The sequence below is a fragment of the Stegodyphus dumicola genome, chromosome 9 (assembly GCF_044657685.1).
Source record: "Stegodyphus dumicola isolate Sdum_Otavi_A_Nest chromosome 9, ASM4465768v1".
Lineage (NCBI taxonomy): Eukaryota > Metazoa > Arthropoda > Arachnida > Araneae > Eresidae > Stegodyphus > Stegodyphus dumicola.
Window position 1 is genome coordinate 157087873 of NC_140776.1, and position 23864 is coordinate 157111736.

General features: G+C 33.9%; 1 protein-coding gene and 1 non-coding gene across 2 annotated transcripts in view; one reads left to right on the forward strand and one right to left on the reverse strand.

The window, feature by feature from the left end:
* Positions 1-23864, reverse strand: part of LOC118183954 (heparan sulfate glucosamine 3-O-sulfotransferase 1-like) — a 522588-nt gene that overhangs the window by 357787 nt on the left and 140937 nt on the right. The window lies entirely within an intron of this gene.
* Positions 6087-6158, forward strand: TRNAE-CUC (transfer RNA glutamic acid (anticodon CUC)). The gene has a single exon. It is a non-coding gene; the product is annotated as a tRNA-Glu (tRNA).

The window sequence follows — 23864 nt, forward strand, 5'->3', positions numbered from 1 at the left end:
TCGAGATCGAGAAATCGAGATCGAGAGAGATGTCAGAAAAGGCGAAATTAGAAAGAAAGAGATCTTATATCAGAAAAGGCGAAATTAACAATTCTTCAATAGCGTATCATAGTTGGACATTTAACCGTAATTTTGACTTTGGGTCTGCAAAAATTATCCAAAAGGCTTCTTCCATAGGTGAATTGGATTTTCTTGAGGCTTTTTACATTCACAAAGATTTAGCAGTTTTAGTTAATGATTTGAAGTCCAATCCAGTCCTTCCTAATGCCTTTAAAATTCTACTATCTTAATTCAGTTATTTTTGCCGATAGATGGCGTTACCTCCTCGCGTTTGGTACTACCAGAGGGTATAAAAATTCGTTCAGTGGTTGCTTTCCATTATTTGAAGTTCAGATTTTGAGCGTGAAGGTGCATTTGCCCCTCGCTCCCTATTTTAGCTTCGCTAATTTTTCTTGTCCTTTATGCTTGATCAGATAGCCTGGCTCAGTAAAAGTAGGCGGCCAGTGCAACTCTGATTAAAAATCCAGTTATAACCACGTGCAGTTCTGATAAGGACCACGTGTTTCTTAGACTCCTTCTCCTTTAATTTCTTCTTTCTAGGTTTTTCTTTCTCCTGATGAGGAGGGACCTTTAGCTGCCCTCGAAATCGATTGAGTGTTTCATTATACCTACGCTAAATACAAGGTTGTTTTTACGATTTTGATTGTCACATTAGCGTGTTTCTCTTCTAGTTCTAGTCTATCGAGAGAGATATTGAGATCACAAAGTTTCATAAAGATCACACATCAGTTTCTGATTAACAAGTATGGTTAGTTATTAAAACCTCGAATTTTTGTCGGACTGAATTTAATTGCTTGTGTGGCGCAACGGGTGGGGAAATAAAAAATAATTTGTAATCATATTTATTGCTTAGAATTTGTTTATTTTAAGAAGAATTTCCTTGTTAACGGCGTAAAAAGAGAGCAGAAAAAAATTTTACTTCAGTGGTTTAATTATTCCATTTGCATCTGAAGGTAAGAAGATGCTAAATGTACAATATGAAATTTAATTAAAAAAACATACACTTATTCAGTTTTACAATGTTTTACATCATTATTTGCGAAAATGGTGTGACACCGCCTACTCCCAGAGCATGATATTTGATCTGATGTGGGATACTCGAAGTACGATAATACACTAAATATGAGACTTTATGTTATCTCTCGATGTTGTAACAATAAAGTTGTCAGATTTTCACTTAGAAATTCTCAGTTACTGTAGAAAGTGACGAATCTTAAGAACTATTTAGCGAATAATCGCTTAAGTTCGTGCGACAAGTAACAACAAGATGGAAGGGTAACTAACCCGTTATTATTCCAATAAGATTTAACAAAACTCCGTCTCGGAGTGTACAATCAAAGCCGACACTTGGGCTTGCACTTAAGCGACTAAGAATTAAACTAAAACTAAGATTAACTAAAGAAATATGGCCGAAGCTATCAATATTCTGGACTAGTTGGCCCCATAACTCTATTTGACTACGAAGCTTAGCAAGGGCCTGATTACGGCCGAGCGTAATAACAGCTTTGAGAGAGAGAGTAACAAAAGGCAGACGCGCGTAAATCAGAAACTCTGATTCTCTCTCGCTAAGACCAAAGAACTTCGCGGTTAAATACCGCTCTTTCTCATTATGTATTCAGAAAAATTCCAAAACTACGTTCTGGCCGGAAGTAGTAAGTTGAAGTTAAGAATTTGACAGAAAAGGAACTTTAACTTAAAATTTAACTGTTAATAAAATTAACATAATCCTTACAAAGTGCTTATTATTACGAGGGTTGGAACTTTAATAGTGGCAACTATTTATTTACAAGGAATTCAAAAATGATTCATGTCACCATGTTTTACAATCCTTCAATATAGTCGCCAGCATTGTGTACAACCCGTTTCCAACGATGTGGAAGTCGCAGAATACCTGTAGCAGCGCCTGTTTTGTTGATAGTTTGAATGGACCGGTCTACTGCCGCAAGAGTCTCAGGAACAGTTTGGAAGCGAGTGCCACGAAGTGGTTTTTTCATCTTAGGAATTAAGTCATAGTCACAAGGGCTTAGATTTGGGAAGTATGGTGGATGGTAAAGCACTTCCCAGCCCCATCGCTCGAACAAATCAGTCACAGCTTGCGCTGCATGCGGCGCAATGAGAGGAGCGTTCTGCAGAAAGTGTGGCCGTTTTGTTCTCAAAGCTGGTCGGAGAATGTGCTCCAAAAATGAGCAGTAATACTGCGCAGTGACGGTTTGCTGTGGGGGAACGGTATGTGTTAGGATGACACCATCACAATCATAAAGGAGAATCACCATAACTTTCACATTGCTGGGGTTCTGACGAAATTTCGAACGTCGTGGTGACCCGTGATGACGCCATTCGTTTGATTGGCGTTTCAGTTCTGGCTGGTACGATCGGGCCCAAGTCTCATCCAGCGTAATGATACGGCGTAAAAAAGCATCTCCTTCGCGCTCATAGCGCTCCAGGTGGGTTCGGACAGGATCGTATCGATTTCCGTCAATTGATGTGGAACCCATCGTGAAGCAATTTTTCTCATGGACAGACGTTCCATCAGAATGTGCAGTACAGTCGTATGCGCTAATCCTGTTTGTCCGGCCAGCTGACGAATCGTTTGGCGGCGATCACTGTCCATTAGTGCGGCAACAGCTTGCCCGTCTGCATCGCTGACACTCGGACGACCTGGCCGCAGCATGTCTGCCACGTTTTGGCGTCCTTCATTGAATGCTTTCACCCATCTTGCTACGGTTCTGTAAGCCAATGCAGATTCCCCGCAAGCCTCTTGAAGCCCTTGATGACACTGTCGTGCTGTACGACCTCTGGCACATTCAATTTTTATCCAACATCGTTGTTCCTGTTTTGAAAACATCCTGACAACACTTACTTTAGACCGCGAGCTAATACAAGGATTCGTTCTTCGCGTCACTCCACATGCGCGTTACGTAGGCAAGACGAGTTTTTTTGGTGAGAGGTAAGGTAGGTATGTAGTTTACGTGTGGTATACGCAATATTCTTTGGTTTTGTTGCATAGCCTTTTTTCAGCGGTGTTGCCACTATTAAAGTTCCAACCCTCGTATAATCAATACATTCTTTCTACATAAGTTTTATTCTTTAAATACAGAATAATTTTTAAAACTGTTTTCTCTTTTTCACTTCCCTGTTGGCATTATTATTTTCAAAATCGTCTTTACTACATATTTATTTCAAACGAGTAATTACACATGATTCGAACACTGGCAAGAAACAAATAGGTAAAAATTATTGAAATGCATTACTATTATGAAAAGCTCGACATTTCAAAAACATTTCTTTTTTTAGCAACTTTCAAAGTCCAAGAAATTCATTGCGATTTCGAATCAAAGTCCAAGAAAAATATCATCAAAGTCCAAGAAAATATTATCTTTAAATTTATGCTTATGAATGCATAAATTTAAAGATAATATTTTAACTATAAGCTTATACGCTTCATAGGATTTGCATATAAGTAGGCACGCACGCAAAATTTTATGTTTGTTTTAAAACAATTGCTATACGAGCCGATTTCCCCTGGAAAGTCCTCCACGAAGGCATTCTTCTCCTTATGTAAACAGCCCTTGAGGCTTTTTTATAATTACATAAGCCAAACCAAACCAAACTGAAACAATCGCCAGGGGGGAAAATGCAGTGGAATACTTCATTCGCATTTTCTGTTTAAAATCACTTGAAAGAGAGCATTACAAAAACGAAAGAACGCTTATTATGTACCTTGTTTGAGAAGACTTTGATCTGAAATAAAGAATTAAATAATTCATTTTTAAGGTTTCAATAATTCATCTCTCAAACTCTTTGCTCTGAATTCTTTAAGCATAAAATGAAAATTATGAAATTCTCAAACTGTAACCTGCTAATACAAATAAAACCCATCTACAATAAATTCAAATTTTTATAAATAATATTTGAAATGATATCATTAAATTATATTAATGTTAAAATATTGCAGCTCAGAGATCGATAGAATTAAGTGGCTTTCTTCTTTCTTCACACATATTTTTATTTAAATTGCTTTTCAATTTAATTATTTTATAGGAATTAATTCACAACCTCGGGTGCTAAGACAAATCCGACATGCAAAGTTATTGTAATATTATATAATGAACGTATTATTTAGCGTTTGAACTTGAAAGCTACATTATATTTAAGAGTTATTTTTTAAACATTAAAATGTTACTTTTATATTAATACTTTTCTGCATCTTCTATTCCTTCCGCCCACCATCACCAGAGTACAAACTAGTTTAAGTTCCAATGGCATGTGAGTTTTCAGTTGAAAGACAGTGTAATGAACTCCCACCAGAAAGCTGTTATTCCTAAGATGTTCGGCCCACCAGCGGCCGAGCGGTAAAGTCGCTGAACACTGGTAGTTCGGTCCAAGGTTCAAATCCCGCAAACGGGCTGGCTGCATGGGTGTTTTCGTGGTTTTCCCCATGTGTAACGTGTATACGAGCCAGTTTCCCTTAGAAAGTCCTCCACGAAAGGCATCCCTCCTCTTAGGCAGATAGCCCTAGTGTGCTTTGCCATAATTAAATACACCAAATACACCAAACCTAAGATGTTTATCTTTGTACCCATTTGCATTTCGGTAAAGGATTTTTATATCTGCTAGCTATTAAAAGTATCATTAATACATAATCTGTTATAAATTATTAAAAATTGTTACATAAAGTAATAATTTTCATAAATATAAGAATTGATGCGAAAACTTTACTCTGGCAGTACGTTCAGATAGAGTTAACAGTTGCAAGAAGTTACTATACTACTACGACATAACATGTACTACTAAATTCTATACCATATCTACTTGTTATTATTATGCCTTTACATTAAGACGTCATAAACATATATTTCAATAATAACACTAACATTGCAATTACCTTTTAACAACAGAATGTAGTTGTTAAAGTCAAACTGATTACAGTAACTAACAGCATTAAAGTATTTTTACTGTATTTAATTTTACCGTAATCAATTATTTAAGATATTTCAATTATGAATTACCAATACACTTTCTACAACAAAATTAAAGTGTATCTGTTCACTATACGTATAATAATTTGAGCGTATAGTAAAAAATTTCAATAATGAAACATATCTCATATGAACACCACGTGACTTCCTTGTAAGACCTACTAAGTTATACAGATTTTTTGTTGCGCTTCACTTAAACTTATTCAACATAATTAACCGAGCTCTCAAGGCAAATCGAAAACGACATTAAAAATTCCAAATTTTGAAATTACAGATACCGGTCAATTTTTGTATGGGAGTCAAATTTCTTCTAACTTTATTTTTTCATAACGATTATAAAACTTTTTCTAACATAAGTAAAGGAATAGAGAGACAGCATTAAAAATTTATATTTCGTTTATTTGCCGAAAATTAAATTCTTTTCTTACATCTGACGTTGTCAAAACATAAATATTTTCGTCATTTAAAATACTTCTGTAATTGGAATATACGACCAAAAATTGCGAAAACAATGACCAGGTAAGAATGTTTAAGCTGAATAAAGGAAGTAGGTATAAATATGTATAAATATACATCTTTGGTTCTGCGGAGTATGATTGAAAAGGTGCACAAATGGGTGCTACAGCAGTCCCATACATAAAATTTCAACGTTCCATGGATAATAGATTTTAAGCTATCCGAGATACATACATACATTCATACATACGTACATATATACGTATGTATATACGTATACGTACATATATACGTATGTAGATACGTACATATATACGTATGTATCTACGTAAGTACAGACCTAACGAAAAAAATCCCTTTTGAATCCACTTTAAATACATTTTGTAATCCATTTCGGAAAAACAGTTATTTATTCTTTCTGTACGTGCAGACAACATGCCAAAAAAAATCATCCAAATGGGAACGGTTAAAATGAATATTTCGTTTGAAAAACGATACCTAAATTTTTCACAACGGACTTTACTTCGTACAAGGAAATAAAAGTTACTGAGATATTATGTTTATAAGGTATTTCTCCCATCCTCTTAGCATGCCATCGTAGTGCAATGGTCAGCACACTCGATGCTCATTCGAGAGATCCAGGTTCGAGTCCTGGCTACGGCATTGTTCATTATTCATTTCTCCTGCTTTCAAAAAATACCTAATGTCTCTACAGTGGCGCCCGAACTAAAAAAGGTGGTGGATGATGATTCCTCACCACCAGGATGTGGCGATTCGATTCCCTAATCCCCAATCGCCCTTTAAGAGGGGGAGTGTATAAGGTATTTCTCCCACCTTCTTAGCACGTCTTCATGGTGCGTATTCGAGAGGTCCGTGGTTTGATTCTCAGCGAGAGCATTGCTCATTTTTCATCTCTCCTGCTTCGAAATAGCCTTATGTCTCTACATGTTTATAATATATAAACAGAATCATATACTTTTGGTTAGTGTTTGATGTATACACTGCATGAGAAATTTCAATTCCATACAATAAAAGTCTTTATTTCGATACGGTTGTGGGAATCAGCAACGGATCCACGGAGACCATAAAAGTCATTCACTTTGAATTCCACTCCTCCCATTCTCCCATACCCGAAACCTTAGACAAAACATTTTAAGTCACGCTTCGAAAGCACTACAAAGTACTAAAATTATCCAAGAGCTCTCAAAAATTATCTTACAAAAGAACATCTTTTCCTTGAATGATCGATTCCGACTTGTTTCCGTTACAAAAGAGTTTCATATTTATAAGAATAGATTTTAAATACCAGAAATCAAACGAAGAACTTGATTCGAGAGTTTTGAGTCGCTGATATGTAACCGTTAATGATCCGTAGCAGGAAATGATCATATGAAAAATAAAGGATTTATAGCTCTTATTAAGAATGGATCTGGTGCTTGTTAGAGAAAGAGGATTTAACAATATATTTTCCTTAGTAATATTTCAATTTGTTATACTCTTTTTTTCGATGTATGATTTCAGTTGAGCTAAATACCAGGAAGATAAAACAACGTATTTCTGACAGATCCTATATTTGAAAATTTTAGCATTTTTAACTTGAGGCAGAAATTGAGAATTTTTGTGAATTTCCTAATCAATGTAAGTTATTAATTCTTGTTTAGCGGTGCTATTTTGATAAATATGCAAATTGTTTCTCTAATCATGTGCAGAATAAACAGAAGAATTCTGATATTTTTCGACAATTCGAAGTTGTTTTTAAAAAAGGTCACAAATTCAGTCATAAAATATTTATTATTTTCTGAAACATTTTTTCCTATCCAAAATTCTAAAAAACATGAATGTTCGTGTGAGACTGAATGACACTCCAACGCCAGACAAGAAAAAATTTGTTTGCAAACCCAGAAAAGTTTGAATTACCTCGCAATGTATATCGTATACCTCTAATACCGAGAATTTGTGCCGTTGTTAAATTTAAAAGCACAGTTGATTAATTGAGAAAAAAAATGTGTAAGAAATTAGAGCTGATAATTTAGTTTCATAGTTATCATTAAAAAACTACACGAGGCATTTTAAGCATAAAATTTACATGGAATTATTATAAAGCTTGTATTACGCACGAATTATGAAATCTCGGTAAGCAATACTTATTTCGATTTATTACTATATTATAGAAAAATATGCTAAGACTGTTTACTTTATTATTACACTGGAAAGGGATGACATTGTGGAAGAAATCTGCAATGGAAAGGGGCTCGTATTCACATTTTACGTCTATGCAGCCAGAAACTTCGCCAGGTTTCGAATTTGAGTTGTGTGTGTGTGTGTGTGTGTGTTATTATGGCAAAGCCTCGAGGGCTATCTGCCTAAAGGGAGGGATGCCTTTCGTGGAGGACTTTCTAAGGGAAAGTGGCTCGTATACACATTTACGTATTTATTTACACATGGGGAAAACCACGAAAACGCCCATGCAGCCAGCCCGTTCGCGGGATTCGAACCTCGGACCGAACTACCAGTGTTCAGCGACTTTACCGCTCGGCCGCTGGTGGGCCCGAATTCGAGTTGACATACTATTTTCCGTTGCCTTATACTCTCGTCCACAGTTGGATTAGCCATTATTCATTTACTCAATAGTTTTGCATTGATAATGTTTCTTTATGTTAATTAAGCAGTTATTTTATGTTTAGAATCTTTATTGTTGCCATCCAAACGGTATAGTGGTTAGGAAAGTAAACCGCTTAGTTGGCTTCCGACCCAGGTATAGATATATCTATGCAGAATTGGTTACCAACTCAGAGGGAGTTCACCACTAGCTGCCAGGCCGCAGCCCTGGGCAGCCCCGGCTGAGCAGACGACATTTGTAAAACGCAAAAAAGAAATATACATGTGCATACAAGGCACTTGATAAAGAGTACAATAATGTACAAAGAAATATACATGTGCATATAAGGCACTTGAAGAAGCGTACTATCAATATATATATATATATACATATAAATACCAACTCAGATACAGATAACATATGTTACCGTGAAAGACCGAAATTGGAGAATGTCGACTTTCACCGGAGAATGTCAACATTCACCAAATACGTTGGTGAAAGATCGAATATTTCTTTACATTCTTGTACATTCGGACCCTCACCGGTGTATGTCGACAATCACAGACATGCTCTGGTGTAGGTCGAAAAGAGCGGAGTATATGTACACGCTGCCATTGCAAAAGGAAGTGTTCCACAAATAAATGCAGTTGTAAAAGCAAGGGCCTCTTGTGCAATTCAAAGTGTCATAATAGTTTAAGTTGTTGCAATAAATAAGATTTGAATCACATAATTTGGAAAGTTTATAACTTCTATTATTTTCCTTTCTCATTTTGAACGTACTGTGTGTTTTAAGTTCTTATATTAACTTCTTAATTTCAGTCTCAAGTGCGTTTTTTCGCGACCGAATTACGGAGAAGAAAATATAATATTCTTATATGTTCAACATTCACCATTAGTACATGGTGAATGTCGACATTCACCGGTTTAAGTCAGAAATAAGAGTATTTGGAAAATAGTTCCAACATACACCAAGCGACTATGTGAATGTTGACATTCACCGGTGAAAGTCAACATTCTCCAGATTTCGGTGTTTCACCGTAACATATACACACTTACATACATATATATTCCGAAACAAATAAAAGTATACATACTCTCACTCATATTCATATATACATCTATACAATATACGTTATCATGATAGTTAAAGTTTACATGAAGCATGCCATTGAGGTACGCGTGATCCTTAGTATAAATTAGGTACCATAAATAATAGGGGAGCCTATTGCGGTACCGAAGGGCCCGGGTTCGAATACCGAAGAAGGCATAGATGTCTATAAATGTATAGTGTCTTTGCGGCAGGGGGGCACTCTAAATATATGCCGAGCCGAAAATCCTCTTGTGTGGTTTGGTGGAAGGGGAGAGGAGAGGGAAACCCTCGGACCCCGGGATGCCCTTCCTCAAAACTAGGGTGGAAGTAGAAATCCAACCTCCTTGAGGCTCTTTCAACCTTTCTTCCATGAATTGCGTGGACGAGACAACAAGAATCTTTACTGTCACTTTTCCCTTCCGCTTTCCCATCGGAATGAAAATTAGTTCGGTAGTGTTTCTTGTGATGTTTTTAGATTGTAATAAGGAGCGTGGTCTGCCTCTCGAGGCCACGTTCCTAAGTTGCTAGCTAAGATTTCCAGGCTTCGGCCTTGCATTACAACTCCCGATCATTGATATCGAAGTCGATTAATTTTTTGAGCCAACTTCGCGTTAACTGATCTATATAGACTTTGGCTACTGCTTTATTTGAATCAAAATTTTTATATTCGACCTATGGTATTTAAGTTATCTTGTCACAAGTGGTCGGCTAAATTGTAAACTCAAATTGTGCCTTTGGTTCTTTTAGTTTTAAACAAAAGTCTTTTACACATTTCGCAAGTTTCAATTGTTACTTAGCAATAATTCGCGTAACGTCTACCAAGAGTCTGGATACTTTGGATGATTGCAAAATACGCTAGACATTACATAATTACGTAATAAAACGTAAAAATGCACTAAAGTGCAGTAATGCCATTAGACATCTGTTTGGGGTAATAATTTCGTGAATATTCGTTTTCGCGGGAAGGGAGATAAATATTCTTATAAATGGTAAGAATCTGTTAAATGATTACATACTCCTAATTGAATAAACTGAATTAAATGGGAAGTTTTAAGGTTATTTAAATTCTAATTTGAAAGCAGACTCCTTAGCTTAACTATTATCTAATTAATGGCACTGTGGTATTATTATAATTTAAAGCATTACTGTCTTTCTCGTATAGTTGTGTTGATAAAAAAATGTTCGATTTGATAATATCTTTGACATCTATTATGTCGTAAAATTGGTTAAGATTTATGAAAGATCTTCCAAATACAATAAAATACGTACTTTGTTATATGGATTAACTGTACCTTCCACAAATTATGACACTTGACTTTGGTTGGCTGAGCAATACTTTTCATTTTCAAAATTTATTATTTCTTAGTTATTATTTTTTTTTAGTTGTATTCAGCTTGATTAGTTGTATTTAGATTCAGCTTGAGTCTCAATTTGAGACTCAAGCTGAATCTAAGCGACTTATCCTGTAAGAAGACAGAGAACGTAAGAAGGGTGTAAAATTTCCTTTTCTTAAATCTCATTAATTTACCAAAAAGCATTTCTTGTGGTTACAAAACAAGCTAACATTTATTGCATAATTCGAAGAAAAAAAAATTCTGAAAATTTTCAAAATTTATATTACTCCTGAATGGGCGTTTTTTTAACGTTTTGTGTGTTAGCTTTATTTATTAAATATCATGTTCTTCGCATTTAAACCATAAAATTCAATTCAACAGAAATATCGCAAATTATTTAAAAACAACATACCTTTAAAATTTCCAATACACAGTCTAGCGCGCTGGAGATAATAATTTTTTTTTTCGTACAGTGTTGCCATTGCTTGCTTTGAAATCGTTGAGTTTGTTAATAAAAAATTCGTTAAAGTTTTACAAAATAAGAAATCGATAATGAAACAAATTCCAAATTTCAGATTGGGTCTTCCACATACCCATATTCGTAGGAGGATTACGTCATTCAAAGTTGGATGGCTGTAGGTACCGTTGTTTTATCACAATGCGAGAAACATACATATATTTATGCCGATTCTACATTATTTAATTTCTCAAAATATAATGTAGGACTGTAACATTTGGTGGCAACAATCTGAAAGGTGATACGCCATTTATAGTGGTTCGACGCAAAATCGCAAAACGAAGACATTAGGCCTACAGGAACAAAGCCCTTTGGACCAAAAAAAAAAAAAAAACTGAAAAGTTTCAGATTTTAACTTACGTCCAAAGGGGCGTTTTATTAATGTTTCGTGTGTTACCTTTATTTATTAAATATCATATTCTTTGCCCCTAAACCATAAATTTGAGTTCAACTGCAATGTCGCAAAATAATTTTAAAATGAGCCTATCTTTAGAAGTTCCGATAAAGAGTTGCGCGCGCTAGAGATAAAAAGGGTTTTTTTAACCTCGTAGAGTTTCGCCATTGTTCGCTTTGAAATCATTGAGTTTGTTAATTAAAAATTCGTTAAAGTTTTAGAAACTATGAAACAGGTAATAAAACTAATTCCACATTCCGAATTTGGCCTTCCAATTGCGCATATTCCAGTGGAGAACTGTGTTATTCAGAATTTGATGTATCTGGGTATCTTTATTTTTTCACATTGCGAGAAACATACATACATTCGTGCAGATTCTTCATTATTTAATTTCTTTATATTTAATGCAGGGCTGTAATATTTGGTGGCAACAGTTTGAAAAGAGAAACGCCGTTTTATAGTGGACGACGCAAAATTTAAAAACGAAATTAATAACCCTTCTGGGCAAATTTATGGTTTTGGGCTAATAATGAAATCAGATTAAAACTAAGGTAGCCAAAAGCTACACAGAAAGAATAACCCGCAAGATGGCTCAAACCTATGCCCAAGTGATAAACCTTAATGGCAAGAATAACGAAAAGCCCTAGACAGGCTACTATCGAAGAGTTTCAACTAGTAAAGTGGCCGTTAGCAGGTGGAACACACTCTGATTAAACAATCTAAAATCTTCCTTTAAATACTACCTCTTTCTACTTCATTTAAATAAGCGCGAACTAAAATTCGCATTTTGGCAAGAAAACGGGAAGGGAAAACGTCAGCAAAGCTACATAACATAAAATAAACTGGTATAAAAATAAGTAAATTGCAGTTCTTTTATGAGAGACATTTGAATTTTTTTTTCTGAAAATTGTCATAAGTTTAAAAAGAAATTCAGTTATTTTCCGCAAATTCGAAGTACTTTTCAAAAGGTGTTACAAATTCAGTCATAGAATATTTATTATTTTCTAAAACATATTTTCCGTCAATACTTAAACAATCTAGAGTTCTGAAAAACATGAAAATTTCTGTGACATTGAATGACATTCCAGTGCCAGACAAAGGAAAATTTGCCATCAAATCGAAATCGAAGTTTTAAAAAATTTCTCAAGATATCGAAAGCTTTCTGTAATTGGGAGAACAACACATGCCGCATTCCCCCGGTTTCAATTACCTATCGCATATCTGACACCAACTTTTTCTCAGTTTTTCTTCCGATCCACTATTATTGATATCGAAGAAATCTTCTAAGGCACGGAAGCAGTTGTCAGAAATCAATCATCAAACTCAAGGAAACCAAAACTTAGATGTCTGCGTCGCGTATACATAGTGATTGATTTCAGTTGCTTTTTTTTCTCTTTGCTTTCCGTTTTCCTGTGGTTCAATTGTGACTTCTGAGATGTGCGTGTGAAGTTTTTGTTGCTGGGTAAAGTAGCAACAAAAGAATTAGAGGCAGTTCCTTAACGTTGGGAAAAGTTTATATTGTCATTCTTTTTCACACGTCGTGTTTGTGTGACCGGTAGCTGAAGAAGAAAAATATTTTCTTTAACGGTTTCCGACAAATATCGACTTGTCGTGAAGTGTGTGTTATACATGTGTGTTATTGTAAAGAGTTTGGAAACTAAGTTAGAATTTGATTGATAGAGAAAGTAAGCGAAAAGTAAATAGTTTTCTCTTGACCAAAACAATTTTAAAACGCAACAAAATTCTGGCGGTATATTTCTTTTTGCCCAAAAAGGCGGTAGCCCAGACGGGATATTAGCTTCGAAAGGCATTTTGTGGCGTTTCACTGTAAACGGCCAATCACTTTTTAAATTGTTGCCACCAAATATCATGGACATGTGTAATATTTAAAGAAATTAAATAATGAAGAATCTGCATGAATGTACGGATGTTTCTCGTATTGTAAGGAAACGGTGTTATAAACAGTCATCAAATTTTGAATAAAGTAATCCTCCACTCGAACATGGGCACCTGGAAGCCCAAATTTTGAATTACTTTTATCTTCTATTTATATTTCTATATGAAACTGCAGAAAATGTAACCATCCAGTGTTACATGCGGCCACAAACACGAACGTTGCTCTGGCCCACCGGTGGATAACGAAGTCCCGGAAACAAACCTACCGTGATCCAAGGGTGGATCATGTGGTAGTAAGGTGTTTAACTCCTGGGTCCCTAGCCTACCCCTATTTTGAAAGCTTTTACATTAAAATACATGAGTATATTAAAAATAGAAGATAAGCGCGCCAAAGTGAACCATTCTTGCAGATTTCTTTATAGAGTCATTAGGTTAATTGGAAGCAGAAAAGATGAAAAATATGCAACCGCCTTCGCCGGGAATCGAACCACGGACCTCTGGAATACCAGCCCAGCATGCTACCATTACACCACGAAGGCACGCTAGGGAATTGGGAGAAATACCTAATATCTTCGCTTCTGATGAAGAGGAACCTGCACCTGTTTGCCTCGGAAATCGATTGTGTTCTTGACCAAATCTACGTTAAACACAAGGTTGTTTCTTTGCTAATATGAGTATATTATAAAAGAATTACGCTTTACATTAGAATCGAAATTCGTAGAAATTGCAACTACACATCCCAGAAAGGAATTTTTCAGTACAAAGATCTAAAATCATTTTAGCTTTTAAAATTCTCTATATGCAATGGATATTAGTTGATTTATGTACTAAAATTGCTTAATGTTTTTGCAACAACGAAGCTGTTTTATTTTCATGAAACTTAAGTCAACTGATATTAAATTAAAAATTATTCGTTAAAACATTCTTATTCGTTAAAATACCATACTTTACCTCACATTCACAAAACAAATAGTATGAGTGTTCACCAAGTCTGTTGAAACTGCGTAGTAACCGTAGAATCATACACGAATGTTTAATAAAGTAACGATTTTTTTCTGGAGCATTTCATTAAATCAGCCTATCTGTTAGTTTCCCTGCCATAATGATATCTCAGTAAATAAATCTCTTTCACAATTAAATTCCTTGGCAAAAAATGTAGCAACTCAAAATGTAACAAATGTAAACTACTAAACTTATAAAATATTTTCCCCCTCCTTTCAGCATGCCTTCATGGTGTAACGGTCAGCATACTCGGAGCGTATTCGAGAGATCCAAGTTCGAGTACCGACGAGACCATTGCTCATTTTTCATGTCTCCTGCATCAAATTACCTAATGACTCTACAAATTCATCTCCAAAATAATGTTTAAATGACATTACATATCATTGTTATTTATACCCGTTGGATGTATATTTAATATTTGCATTTCTTTTTTTTTTCCCTTATTTGTTTTCTCACTGTTTTGTTTATGTTGTGATTTTTGCAATAATCTTGTTACTGGCAACATGCTTTATTTTACTATTGAGTTTGTGTGAATGGCAACAGTTGCTCATGTTTATGTTTCAGTATGAATAGCATTCTTAGCCGCACTGTGCTGCAGGCAGTTTTTCTCTTAAATATTTCATGTTTTAGAATATCAATTAAGTTTTTATACAAAGCTGATGCTTTTTACCTCAAGGCAATTAATACTTTTCAATTGTTTAATATGCATGCTGTTGTGAACGATACAGAAATTCGGAAATGTAAGCATTGTCAGCCCTTGAATTGCAGCAACTATTTGCAGTCAAATGATCCAATGTATCAATAAAAATCAAAAACAAAAAACGAAAATAGATCTGAAAGCTTTCAGATTTTATATTACGCCCAAACGTAATACAAAGAGTATTTGGGCTAACGCCCTACTGAGCTAAAAATATTTGAAAACGGCATATCTTTGGAATTTCCGACAGGCACTGGAGATTGAAATGTTTTATTCCTTATAGTGTTGCCATTGATTCCTTTGAAAATGTTGATTTTTTTAATCCAAAATTCGTTAAAGTTTTACAAAATATGAAATAGACAATAAAACAAATTCCAAATTCGGTCTTCCAAGTAGTCATATTCGAGTGGATGACTATGTTATTCAAAATTTGATGTCTCTGGGTACCGTTGTTTTTCCACAATGCGAGAAAGAATACATTCATGCAGATTCTTCTTTATTTAGTTCCTTTAAATATAACACAGGGTGATAATATTTGGTGGCAACAATTTGAAAAGTGATTGGACGCAAAATGCCGTTTTGAGACTAATAGCGCTTCTGGGCTGACGCCGATTTGGGATAATAAATCATAATCACCACCCAGTTTTCAAGAATACGATATACATGTATGCAATGAAATAACTCCTGGTTACTATATGTTTACTAAATGTTACTAAATGCTGTTTTTATCAATTGAATTTATCACTATACAATGTCATTATCATCTTCATTTTAGTAACAATTAAGTAAAACTAGTATACTGTCCACTAAAACAAGCTTGTAATAATTCGTTTTGGTTCACATGGTCACCATGAATATCCGTGGTCCCTTTAAAGGGTCATTTGTAATTCAGTTCAGTAATGGTGCTGAAAGGAAAGGAAACTAATATATTGTATTTGTAATTGATATAAAAGTATCAAAAAGTAACATGTTACTTAGCCGACGCCATTTTAACTTCAAGTCAAGTAACTGATTCATTTAACTGAGTAATTTCGACTTCTGTTTATTTTTGATATTGTACTTGTACACTGGATTCATATTAGTTCTGTAATAAATACAAGATTGATTTTGTTTATATTTTGTAAAGTAACTTCATAGTTAATATTCAGGTGCTTTTAGGAATTATTTGTCATTTCGTAATCCACGTTTTATCAACATATGCATTTATTTTACAGAGTTTCCTTTGTTTAGTTTGGATGTCTTTTCTCAGTTTCTTAACTAATAACACCTAATTAAATCTTAAATAATTAATGATAAAGATTCCTTTCAACTGGGACTAAAGTATACAAGATTAAAAGCACAACCTAAACAGTTTGAGCTGCAGATTATAGTAAGCCTCTTAATAAAGCAGTTAATAAAATAAAGTAATTAAGCGTCTAATTCAGTTATCCCTCAACAGATTATGATATTCTAAGACTCATCATAATCTAGTATAACTATCACACTAGGTAGTAATCTAGTATAACTATCACACTAGGTAGTTAATTACTGTAATTGAAAAATAAATATTAAGCTTCCTGCTAAATAAGATGATAGAAACCTGATTAAATTACTACTTTAATTGATGTGAATGATGTTCGTTGAATAATGCGACACTCGCTTTGAATAGAATGTCAACAGTATAATAGCTGTAATGTACACTAATTAATTAAGTTGAAGAATTTAATTAAAAAATACCATTATACGTTTGCATTCTAAAGTCTGTAGTATTAGATAAAAAAAAAAGAAGAAAAAAATGATTTAAAGTAAAGAATGTTTTTATCGCTAATGAATGAAAATAATCTGGTAAAATCAAAAGACTAACACAAGTGTTTTTTTTCCCCGTTATTGAGCAGTTTTTTTTGAGAGTTTTTTGAGAGTCATTTTTTTAGTATCGAAAGCAACGTGGAAACATTTCAGCAAAGTAATTAATGAATTCAAAAGCCACCAGATTCAGTTTATTTGCGCTTTCTAGTCAAAGTGATAAATACTACGTTATTTCTTGAATAATACTGAACTTAAAATTTCGCTATAAAGTTTAATGATTAATAAATAATTACTATTATAGTAAAACAGGAGAAACTTTGGTCTTGATAGTCAGGCTGTTGTGCTTGTTAAGATTATTCTCACCATTTAAAGTTAATAAAGCAAATACTACTCTCGGTCACATTTATAGTAATTTTCCTTACGCACCAAGTATGACTCGGAAGAAACAAAGGAAAACCATGTAGAGACAATAGCAGGTGCAGGAGAGATGAAAAATGAGCAATGCTTTCTCCGGGACTCGAAGGAACTGCTCCTCTCGAATACGCGGCGAGCGTGCTGACCGCTATACTACGAAGGCATGCTAAGAAGGCGAGAGCAATACCTTATATACTCCCCATTTTAAAGAGCGACTGGGCTGTTTAGTGGACCCAGTCGCCAAATTCTGGTGGTGGAGAGTCATCATCCACCACCCTTTTAGTTCGAACGAAACTGTAGAGACATTAGGTATTTTTTTGGAAGGAGAGATGAAAAATAGCAACGCCTTCGCCGGAACTGGAACCACGGGCCTCTCGAATACGCGCCGAGCGTGCTGACCACTACACCACGAAGGCATGTTGAGAAGGTGTGAGAAATACCTTATAACCAAAGAAAGTAAGACAATATAAACTATGAAATAGGTACTAATAATTCGAGGTCTGGTATATTGTTGGCAGTTTAGTTGTATACATGATTGCGCATTTGGAACTAAGAAGTATGAAAGAGCAACTGTGCTCCACTGGAATCTAAACTACACATGTTTCAGTAATCAGCTGGACATGCTGTCCAATTTCGCCAAAAGAACTTTCGAGAAACATTTTTAACAAATTTACAAAAGTTTGGGAAAATATGTGAATGTCTAAGAGTAATACGTATTTTGTAGGCAGCTCTGTTTAGAATATTTTGTTATAACAAAGTTTGGTTGAACACCAATGACTGATCCTAGAGTTGTTTAAAGCTACATCGTATAATGACTCTTGATTTAAGCTTTAATGATTGATATCTTGATAAAATGAGCAGGAAAATGTTTTTAATAATATTTCCATGTTATAAAATACGTTTCTAAAGTTTTGTTTAAAACAATTAAACAGTGTTCCGAGGCAAGCAAGAAAAGATATACAGGATGACTGCTAATTCATGGTACAAACTTTGAGGACTGGTACAGGAAACTGTAACAATCTCATTTTATACAGGAATGTATGGTCAAAAGTGAAGCGTCGAAGCACAAATATAGGAAAGTACAACTGATAGGGAAAGTGTTTTATTTTCATAACCTCGTTTACAAGTGGAACTTAATTTACAAAATATGATTAATTTACAAACTTAATAAAAAATTTTAAAATAATTAAAATTAATTAAATATTAATTACAATTAATTTACAAAATATGATTGTTACAGTGTCCTGTACCAGCCCTCAAAGCTTGTACCATGAATTAGCAGTCACTTTATATATAATTTACAAAACGTGATTGTTACAGTGTCCTGTACTAGCCCTCAAAGCTTGTACATGAATTAGCAGTCACTTTATATATAATTTACAAAACGTGATTGTTACAGTGTCCTGTACCAGCCCTCAAAGCTTGTACCATGAATTCGCAATCACTTTATATATAATTGACAAAATGTAATTGTTACAGTGTCCTGTACCAGTCCTCAAAGCTTGTACCATGAATTAGCAGTCACTTTATATATAATTTACAAAATGTGATTGTTACAGTGTCCTGTACCAGCCCTACCATGAATTAGCAGTCACCTTATATATGATTTTTTATGCGACAGAAAACTTTAATACATGGAAGTATAAATCCAGCAAAAGATAATTTTGATCAATAATGCCTATTAACATCATACATAACTACGTCGGCTACATGATTATTACTACATCACATAGGCTACATGATGATTATATTACTTCTAATAATTCTATACTTCTAAAATTATTGAAATAATTTCCTAACTATTTTTACTATCAATAAATTTCTTTCTAACGCAACAAAAAGCCACAACAAAAAAGTCTATTAATTAACTTTTTATATCCTGTAAGCGGCAAATTTGCTCTCAGTCAAAAAGCAAAATGATTTCAATTTATAATAATGCTTAATTTTGAAACAGACTAAAGATACCAAATAAAGTAAAACGTTCTAACTGAAAACGGAAGCGAGGCGTGAAAGATGAAGATCAGCGTCGAACGAGGATAATTGCTTTTCGATATTTTTAAATTTCCTTCACTCGGATAGCAATTACAAATAATAGATCAAATACCGTTATTTTTAAATGAAAAAATGAACCCATTAAGAGCAATTAATCATTCAAAACATAAAAACTCCCTTCGCTTGGATATTATAAAAGGTAACTCTACCGTAATAAAATTAAAACAATAACATTAACCAATCGCTTTTGCAAATTGGGATTACTAACTCTGTGAATTCAAAGAAGATCAATAAAATTATTTTTTGAGGCTATTCAATTTGTTTCTAAATAATGAAGTACAAATTGCATCCACAGAACTTAATGTTTTGGAAATGTATAGCAAAATTCACTTTTCTTCTTAATTCGAGGCTTTTTCTTCAGAGGCAACATCAAAATAATAAATATCAATCCGAGATTAGTTGACAGGTACATAGTTGTATTATTAATTTAATGATTAGAGGTCCATTTTTTATATACTGATATTTTAAATGATTTCAGTTTCTATTTTCATAGGGGTATATATATAACTGAAAACTCATATTTTGAATGCCTAGTACAAACAAATCATTTAGCATCTTTGTATCAGAAAAATGTTTCATTTCAAACAAATGATGCTTTTAGAAGTAATTTTCGAATTAATAGGCAGGCTCATATATAAATGAATTTGAAGGTCTGTTATTGGAAGTAATAAACTCATAATAAATGAGAAAAATCTTTGCCAAATTCCAAGAAATAGACAGAAAATAATCTGCTATGCAGATCATAAGCTTATCCTTTTTTAATAGAAAAAATGAAAACATTCTTAATTTTTTTTTATGAAATCAACGTAAAATTTAAACAATTCCTGGTAGTAGAATTGTGATTGTTTTCAACATAAATTTTCCTCTGAAAAAAAAAGGCAATAAATTGTTAATTTATTATGTGTGTGTGTGAGATTATGGCAAAGCCTTGAGGGGTACGTGCTTAAGGGGAGGGATGCCTTCGTGGAGGACTTTCTAAGGGAAACTGGTTCGTATACACGTTACACATGGGGAAAACCACGAAAGCGCCCATGCACGCGGGATTCGAGCTTCGGACCGAACTGCCAGTGTTCAGGTGTTCAGCGACTTTGCCGCTCGGCCGTTGGTGCACCCGTTAATTTATTATGAGAAAATTTTAAACTTGTTTTTTCCTGAATGGAACCATTTTTTTTTCTAATTACTTAAATGTTAACGCATCTGTATCAAAATAAAAGTATTGTATCAGTATCAGTATTATATCAGTCCTGTTTCCGTAGTGTATCAGTCATATTTGCATCAGTAATATACCAGTAATGTGTCGATAATGCATATGTGTTGTGTTAATTCGCATTATCTTGAGTCTTTGTAACGTGTTATTTCGTGGTTTTATTTACCGACTTGTACGAAATCATTCCCATTTACAATTAATCACTATTAGTCAATATTGTATGAGTATTAATACCACTAAAAGTGTTGTATGAGTATCAATATCAGTATTGTATGAGTATTAATATCAGTTAAGTATTGTATGAGTATTAATACTAGTAAAGTATAGTATATGCATATCTGCTCATGCATATATCGCATGAGCAATAAAAACAGTCTTACAATCAGTAAAGTATTGTATCAGTATTATATCAGCCTTGTATCAGTAGTGTATCAGTTATATTTCATCAGTAATGTACAAGTAATGCAACAGTAGGACATTGATCTGTGATATTTTAATTCGCATTTTTTTTTAAATTCTCTGTAACGTATAATTTCGTGGATTTTTTTTTTTTTTTACCGACTTGTGCAAAATCATTCCCATTTCATCAGTATTAATATTCAGTGTTATATCAATGTATCAGTAATGTAGCAGTATATCAGTACCAGTATTATATCAGCCTTTTATCAGTTCTGCATCTGTTATATTTGCATCAGTAATATACCAGTAATGTATCTTGAATATTAATCTGCAATTCTGTAACATGTTATTTTGTATGTCTTGTCGTGCACGTTGATTACCTTTCAGGTGGTATTATGTATTTTGAAGGGGTGCTATAGATAGTACAATAATACAAGTAATGTAACAGTAGAACATTCATTTGTGATATTTTAATTCGCAATATTTTGAGTCTCTGTAACGTATTATTTCGTGGATTTATTTACCGACTTATACAAAATCATTCCCATTTAATCAGTAATAATATTCAGTTTTATATCAATGTATCAGTACTCTAGCAGTATTAATCAGTGTTAATATCAGTATTATATCAGCTTCTTATCAGTTCTGCATCTGTCATGTTTGTATCAGTAATGTACCAGTAATGTATCTTGAATATTAATCTGTAACTCTGTAACATATTATTTTGTATGTCTTGTCGTGCACGTTGAATACCTTTCAGGTGGCATTATGTATTTTGAAAGGGGTGCTATAGATAGTGGTGAACGTGGTGCTATACTAATTAACCGTTTGATAAGGGGATAGTGCCCACGCCCTCCGTTCTCTCTCTCTCTGTATCAAAATAACTAACATGTTAGGTAAATTCCAGTTCCTTTCTTACAATTTGAGGTATGTGACTCAGTTTCGAAGTTTTTAAGGTCATAGGTAAGCTTTTCACTAACCACTTTATAATGTATTTCTCCCGCTCTCTTAGCTTGCCTTCGTGGTGTAGTGGTCAGCACACTCGGCTCGTAACCGTGAGTCCGTGGTTCGGGTCCCGGCGAGGGCATTGCTCATTTTTCATCTCTCCTTTAAAAAAATACCTAATTTATCTAGAACTTGCTTATAAAACATGCAACATACATATTCAGACATTCGGAGCAAAACAATTTGAAACCGGAAAAAATGCATTCGTTAAATGTTTTAACTTTCATTTTTGGACCGAAAAAACTAAAAATCATCTCCAGTTTTTTCTTTAAGCCATAAACGATTCATTAGCCCAAAATATGTAAAGAATGAATCATAAAATACGTGCAACTGTCTCATGTGTAACGAGAATAATCCTCTCTTAACAGATCTTACATGAACACTTCAATGCCCTTAAGCAAAACAGGTCTTTTGCCGCAATCTTTTGAATAATCCTAAGTTCAATAATTTTCTCCCTTAATCTGAACAAACTCGCACTAATTTACATTCTGGCATGAAAAGCGTGGGTGAAAAAGAGAGCGACAGGAAAGCTACTTTAACTCAAAATTAACTATTAGCCAAAATAAATAAGTCATCATCAACCAATTAATATGTTACAATATTGAGTGACATGACCAATGTTACAATATTGAGAGACATGAAGACCTTGTTGTAAAAATATCACAACTCAGTGTCTATTAACCCTCTAAGCGGCAAGGCCGTATATATACGGCCTAGAATATTTATTGTGATATCTGTAAGAACGTATATAGACGTGCATATTAAAATATGTCAACAAAATTACGGCAATATATCAAAAGAAAACAAATCCATGTATGAAATACCAGGGGAGGTTTTGCATTAAAATCAAAATAATAATTTGTTCTCATAGTATTTTTGGAAATTTGTGCTTTCTTAGCGAAAACCCTGGCCGCCCAATACTGAAAGACGTCTAATTATTAATTCTTACAATGGCTTTTCTTTTCCTTCCCACTTCGTATCATTTTACGATATTTCCTTATTTAATCACCTTTGGTTAAATAGAAATAAAAAATTTAGATTCTAGTAAAATCCAGATTTTTTTTTTCCATAAGTAAGTATTATTTGCTGTTTTTCCAAAAATAATTACCTCCAGAAAATGACTCAGGATTAATTTTAAGCTTTACAACAAAGGATTACTGTCAAAGAGAACATAATAAACATTTCGAGTTTAAGTTATATGCACGAATAGATTTTCTTTTAAATTTTTATTGAAGAACGGAAACAGAAGTAATAAATTTGTTTCTTACTTGCCCTTAATTTTACTTGTTAAAATTTTTTAAGAAACTTTCATTACCAATAAAACGAAATTATGCAAAACAACAGCACCTTCGAAACTGCTCTGAAACATTAAAGTTTGTTATATATCTGAACTCATACAGCCATTATTGTTATATTGGGAGATAAATCTTTTTCCAGGCAAATTTCAGCCGTAAAGATGGAAAGACTAAAAACTAACTAAAGACAATGATTGCCAAGGAAATACCGAAAGGAAGGCGCCTTAGTAATTAACTCTTAATTAAATTTCTGCTTGATTGAGCAAAACAACAATCCGAGTAATGTAGCATTAGCAATCATCTTAAATGATACTAGTTACGAGACGTTGCTTAGATTATGTATTCTGGGAAAGGAAGTCTGAAGGAAGAGTGTAATTGGTCGAACAGTGAAAAGCAAGAGTATGATAATCTATCGGGAGTCACACTAAGTAGATTTGTTCTCTTGTCAGCACTTGGTAATATTAGCCTTTAGTTTCAGGTATCTCAGTTACATTAGTATAAGTGCAGGAAATTGTTTACTGATTTGAAGCAAACCTTTCTGTAAACAAGATTATTTTCTGACCTATAGTCTAAAAGCGTCGCGTTCCAATCGTTGCCAATCTGAATGAAACAAATAAAACTGAAATCTGAATATAAAGAATAAAAGTTTGAATTGAAACCTCGGTATAACAAATAAAAGTTTG